This window comes from Choristoneura fumiferana, chromosome 11, assembly GCF_025370935.1.
Source record: "Choristoneura fumiferana chromosome 11, NRCan_CFum_1, whole genome shotgun sequence".
Taxonomy (NCBI): Eukaryota; Metazoa; Arthropoda; class Insecta; order Lepidoptera; family Tortricidae; genus Choristoneura; species Choristoneura fumiferana.
In genome coordinates this window covers 13,218,849-13,225,517 of record NC_133482.1, presented here as the reverse complement: position 1 = coordinate 13,225,517, position 6,669 = coordinate 13,218,849, and positions in this window count along the sequence as shown.

Here is a 6,669-nt window from a genome sequence, read left to right as displayed (position 1 = left end):
GGACACGAGATACAGACGCGGGATGGATCGGATGACGACTTACTTTAGAATAAAATGAGCGAGCTGTCTGCGGAAGGGAACAATTGAAGAGAAGACTGAACATTATGTGAAAGAGGTGAGTTTTCAATGAAGATTTCTGTGGGATACTTTGCGCTAGTATCGTGAGCTCCGTTTGTTAACTTTGACATTTGCGGCACGTTTGTGATTGGTTAAATACCTAACTGAATGAGCCAATCACAAGCAAGACTAACGGCAAACGGAACTTCTCGATACTGATGCCATCTAACGATATTCGTCTTTAAAAAAGTATTCTATTTACCCCCATGTTTTACCATCCATTGATTAAATTTATTAGACGGATAAATGTGATTTTGTCTCCGTCTATTCGAACAAATGAAACAGAGACGGCATCATATTTATCCGTCAAATAAATTTAATCAAATTGATGCTGAAACAGGGGGTTAATCTCTCAGTTAGATTATTAGAAAATAATTCTGACACTTTTTGTTCTTTTGTTAAAATTAAACACGAAATGTTTGAGTGTGGGTGCCCGTGACGTACGCCTTCATAATTTTTTGTTCAAAATAATCAGACTTTTTAGGATATTATTTAGCCTATTGTTAATGGTTGTAGAAAGTCAGTTCAACAAAGACTGTTTTTGTTTTGCAGTGTGAGATGCTGCGATTAAGGTTCGAGGAGATGGAACGGGACAGAGAAACGGACGCGCAAACGATCGAGGACAAACATAAAAATTGTAGCAGATTGGTAAGCCTTATTTAAAGTATTCTATACAAAGGATTTTTTGACTGGACAACTAGATATCTATGATCTATATTCCACTATTAAGTTTTTATTTCCGTAAATTTTATGTATGAAAAAAAAACTACTTTCACGTCAGTGCTCGAAAATGTGGCCATAGATAACCTAAATCCAGTACCCAAAACTGCTATATATGTACATTTAACAGCTGACTCATTTATGGCGCGCAAAACACGACAACAATGTAACACATTACGAAAACAGGTCGTATCAATATTCGTATTTCATAATACGATACGACTTTTAGAATATAATTTCTGAATTTCATTCCCGGCGTGCTGAAACGACAATTAGACCAATCAAAAGTAATCATCTGCTGTATGTGAAATTAAATCGACCAACGAGAATGCGTCATTCATGACTTTTATGAGGTGTTTTTATTGTTTGTTTTGTGATAAATATTTTTTATTTCCACATAGTGATCGTGAAAAGCACAATGTTTGTCTCGGCCCAAAGTGAAATAGATGAACTCGTATTATCGAAAGCCTCCCCTTCGGATCAGCCTTCAAACTAACTCGTTCATCTCTTGCTTACTTTCGAGCCTCTACAACAATGTACTATAGATTAGAATGATTTTCTCAAGTATAAAGCGACCAAACAAAGAAACGATGTTCAAAGTCACAGTTGGCAAAATATGACATGCAAATATTAGTGCAAATATTCTATGAATCGTTTTCGATGAAAAGTTTGTTGATAAAACAAGGGGCATCCGTTTATTATACTATTAGTTTTAAATAGGGTTAGACGGTAATAAATTTGTTTATTGAATACTTGTTCAGGAGGAGGAACTGCACTCGACTTCCCATAACTACGAGCAACAGATGTCCGTACTGACGGAGCATGTGGGAGACCTGAATGACCAGCTGGCCGCCCAGCATCATCAGATCGAGGAGCTGCAGCATCAGCTCAGCACCAGGAGGAAGTAGTTCAGGGCATGAGCCTTACGGTAGCGTAATACAGTGGGCGCACTTTGTCTTGGCTCTTAACTGCCTATGACTGAGTGAGAGAAAGCGCTGGAGATTGGACGGACTGAGGCCTGCGAATTAGGGATCCTGTTCGCGATCCATAACATTGTAGGTCATAATATTATGTTTGCCATAATGATCATTTGCCATAATTCTTTTTTCTCTAATGCCATAAAATTTTCAGGAACTTTGAAATGGCCGTCCTGACGACTATAGGTTAGGTTAGGTTTATTTTATAACGATCAAGAATTATTTATAGTTTCCAAGAAGAAATAGTTGTGGCAAGGGATCATTGTGGCTAACATTACATTATGACTTTTAATATGTATGGATTCCGATACAGATCCCGAAGTAGCGTAAGGTCCATTACAATGGAGGGGGGGCAGCCTGGTACATGATGTTTCCACACTATTGGTTAAATTTCCTAGGCGATTTCTTAGGCAGTATTTTTTACTTAATAATACTTGCAAAAACAGAATATGACTTTCTTTCAATAAACTTTTCGGAGGTACTGTAGGTGAGAATTCATCATTCACTCGACTTTTAGGATTTTAGAGCGTTTTGCACAGTTGCACGTTTGGAACAGTTTCCAGATCGCTTCTGTGTAATACAAATCTATTGAATAAATGTTTTTCATTCGTAATTTGTCGGATAACTTCGTATTGTGTTGCTTTCTTAATTTGTTTCAGTAAACTTCAGTAAGCTAGTTGAGAAAGCGAACTTTTCCGACAAAGTACGATCTGTGCAGCGCTTCTATTGAGTCTCACGCAGATTACAGATATTCGTTTAGACTGAGAATTCTATGCTTCGTTTTTTTTTTGTTAGATTAGATTTTACTGACAAATTCACATCCTTTCGTGTTATTACATTAGTATTTTCACTTCTGGCATTGGATTATTAAGAAACGAGCTAGCTTGAGTAAGTCTAATCTATATCAGCAGTATCATTTAATACGGATGATATGATAACATTAAACTTGAAAAGACTACAAAAACAGTAGCAACAAAAGGAAATATAGGACACACAGGCTTATAATAATAAAAAAAATAACATCTTGACAAATAAATTAACACCTTAAGGCGGTATGTTTTTTTTTCCATTGTATTTTCGCATGCTTTCCGTGGGCACTGTACTTGAACTATAATGTGTTATAGCTTCTCAGTCGTTGGCAGCAGTCTGTTTGTTTATGCCACCTTATTTGCTAGACCCTTACAATACAATACAATGACTCTATAGAACACCACAATGTAGTAAGTAAGAAAGAAAACAGAGGTACATAGAGAAAAATTTACAAGATAAGCAATAGGCGGCCTTATCGCTTCACAGCGATCTCCTCTAGGCAACTTTTACAAAACATCGATTATAATACTACGGTTATAAACAATGTTTATACATAGCATTGGACTATTTTTTTGCTGTCATTAAGGATGTGGTGATTCGAAGTTAGGTTTCAAAATGCAGGGTTCACCCTAAAATGTCCAATACTTTTTAATAACCAGATATACTTTATATAAGCGTAAATATGTATAGGACTTGTATAAATGTAAAAAACAAATGTTATAACGAAATAAATTCTATTGTTGATAAATTATGATAAAAAAACTGCTTTTATAATTCGAGGCCCAAAGATGTACGAAATTGGACTTTTTCGGCTGTTTGTGATTTAGTTTAGTATATATGTAGACATTAATGATTGTGAGATTGAATTCCTTAAACTTACGGGTTTTTATGTATGAGAAAAACCCGTCAGTTTAAAGTCTACTAACAGCAGTTTTTACTAACTTGTAAACTGTTTTCCAGGGGCGCAACATTTATTTTACAGTGACGCTAGTTCAAATATTCTATTACAAATAAAACTTTAAACTCTACGAGTATCTTCTGTATACTACTTCTTAGTTTGATAAAGTAGATCCATTCCTTAGTTGTTTTAAGTAGTAAATTTCACTAAGCCAATTTCTAACCGAATTAGCTTTTATCCCTGAAATAAAACCATTCAAATAATTTTACCAGTGTTTTTCAGATGCAGCTGCTTCTTGTTTTATTTTGGCTGGTTATCTTATTGAAAAAGTTAAATTTTGGGTTAGAATTGTGTTATTGTTTAGAAATCCAGATGACTAAGGATCCTTTTGAGAAAGCTGTGTTTTGGTCGACGTTTAATATGATGGTCATAGTCTTTAGTCCGTCAGTTATAACATTACCAGTAAATATTGCCAACATACTTTTTCTTGTGGGGGGTTCGGATATTTGCCCAAAATTTTCTAGTTGCAAAATTTCCTATTCTTAATTTAGGTACACCAGACGTATTTATTCCTTACATGATTTTTCCATTCGCAGATTTCCTGAATGCTTTTTTTTACTGAAGCTTATTTTCACAATCGCGTTCTTCCCCAATTTCAATCGACACAGAACATAGGTAGGTTTAGATTATGTTAAGTTTGCATCGGTCCGAAGGGCCAAAACTACACGGAGCGGAGCTCCATTGACACTGTTTCTGTGTCGATTAAAATTGGGAAAAAAAGCATTTGGGAAAATCTGCGAATTAAAAAATTAAGTAAGGAATAAATACGTCTGGTCTTGTGTAAATCAAGAAAAATGTACGACTGGAAATTTAGCTACTAGGAAATGACGATTTTAGGGAAATGTCCTGACCACTCTTTCTTGTCAATCAAACAAAAAATTACAGAGGAAGCGCATCAAAATGCGGGAGTGTGGGCTCGTGTCGTCACGTCATGATAAAAAGTGTCGCACGGCGTAACATCACACGGGACTTTAACTGGCTATATTTCATAATTTTCCGTTTATATTAAATGGTAATATATCCGATAACTCACGTCTGAAATCGAGTTTAGCTCGACATGTTTCGGGCTAATCCGTAACCCTTCATCTCGGAGCGCGGCTCGGCGGAACATGTCGAGGTGAACTCGACTTCAGACGTGAGTTATCCGATATATTATCATTTAATATGAGTGAACCTCACGGTAGTTTCATGTTCAAAGTTTTCTGTTGGATTGACAAAATAAAAAATACTTGTCCATACTGTAATATACGAACTAATTAGATTTTTTTCATAGTTCATTCATGATAGTTCATTCTCTGTTGCATATTTACATTGGCTACGGGCCTCATATGTCAGTCAGCTAGATTCAGTTATATGTCAGTCGAATTTTATGATACGTTCGAACGTTTTATTTGTACGCGCTCTTATACAGCAAGGGCCTTATCACACGCGAGTTGCGATCGTGTTTTTTATACAGATAGTAGTCGCGGCGAACTTGTTGCGTGATCGCTTTCGTACATAATACGCTCGCTACTCGCAAGTGTTTAAGGGCCTAATCAGCTTCTAATAACAATTATGTATTATTGGTATCTATCTTCAGTATCTTTAGAAAATTATATGACTAACGAATTACGTTTTCCACTATAAATGAAACGCTGAGAAATATTGACGCATTGCGCTTACTGTGATGTTTTTTTTTTAAATTATTCATCATATTACCCATCTCAATGTTCATATATGAAATTATTTCACCCCATTATTCAGTGTATTAAGTATCAAACCACTGTCGGTCATCTGTCTTTCTTTATGTATTCACGTCATGCCTAATTTAAAACGTCTCACGCTTACCAATGTTTTTAGCAAAACTTTGGTACAGTCGCCTCTTGGTCCTTCGATCTTGCTGTTTTAATGCACGGAAATATTCAGAGTCAAACCTTACTTTTCACTTTTTAATCATAGCAATATTTTTACTTTATAAAGCTATAATTGAAATGGTTATTTGACTAAATGTCTCTGTATTTCGGATACAGCGCAACAAAATATCTGACTGGGTTATAGAGTCGCTGTTATAAACATTGGAACTATTTATGTACCTACTTACTCAAAAATATCTGAACACGTCCATACGCAATTGTAAATACGGTCGTGTCCGGAGGCCTTATTGTACGCACTCTTAATCACAATCGATCGTTTTCAACACTTCTTTCTGTCATGAATTGTAGGATGTGGGTAGAAAGAGATGGTGAATGCGATTGCAAGCGACCACAATACACTCTAAAGCCGAATTTAGACTTGCAAAAAAAATTGTGCAAGCTGCACGATTTTTCTTGCAAGTCTAAACTCGGCGGTTTTTTAAGCACCTGAAATTTCCGATATTTATGATAACATAACATATTTGCAGCTTTGAACACTCTCAGATATTTTTTTGGCACACTGTATTCGGTTCTCTAATGTTTCTAATGTGATGAAATTTAGATTAAATAAATATTGTAATTATTTATTACAAATGTGTATAAAAAGATATTATACTGTTTACACTGTACTTTATTTATGTTACATTATAAGGATAATGAAATAACGATTAAATAGTTTTGAACAAAATCATTGTTTTATTATAGGTAAACGTACAAAGCTCACTGTCCTAATAATTAATTAATTGCAGGTGGTAGGACCTTGTGCAAAGTCCGCCTGGATTACTACCACCATCTTGCTCGCTAATCCTGCCGTGAAGCAGCAGTGCTTGCACTGTTGTGTTTCGGCGTAGAGAGTAAGACAGCCGGTGAAATTACTGGCATTTGAGGTATCCCATCTTAGGCATTTAGGTTGGCAATGCATCTGCAATACCCCACAGGCAGTTGCAGATGTTTATGGGCGGTGGTGATCTCTTACCATCAGGAGACCCACTTGCTCGTTTGCCATACAGTCGAATAAATAAAATAAAAAAATTGCCACCTTTATCCCATTAGCAATAAAGGTGACAGCAGTAAAATAGTAATAAGTTCCTGATTCTCCGATCTCTGATTATAACGCTGGGCTCGTCTTGTTCGCTTCAATTCTCTGGTATCGTCTGGTTTCCTAAAGCTAGGTCTCCACTACGTGTCACCGCGC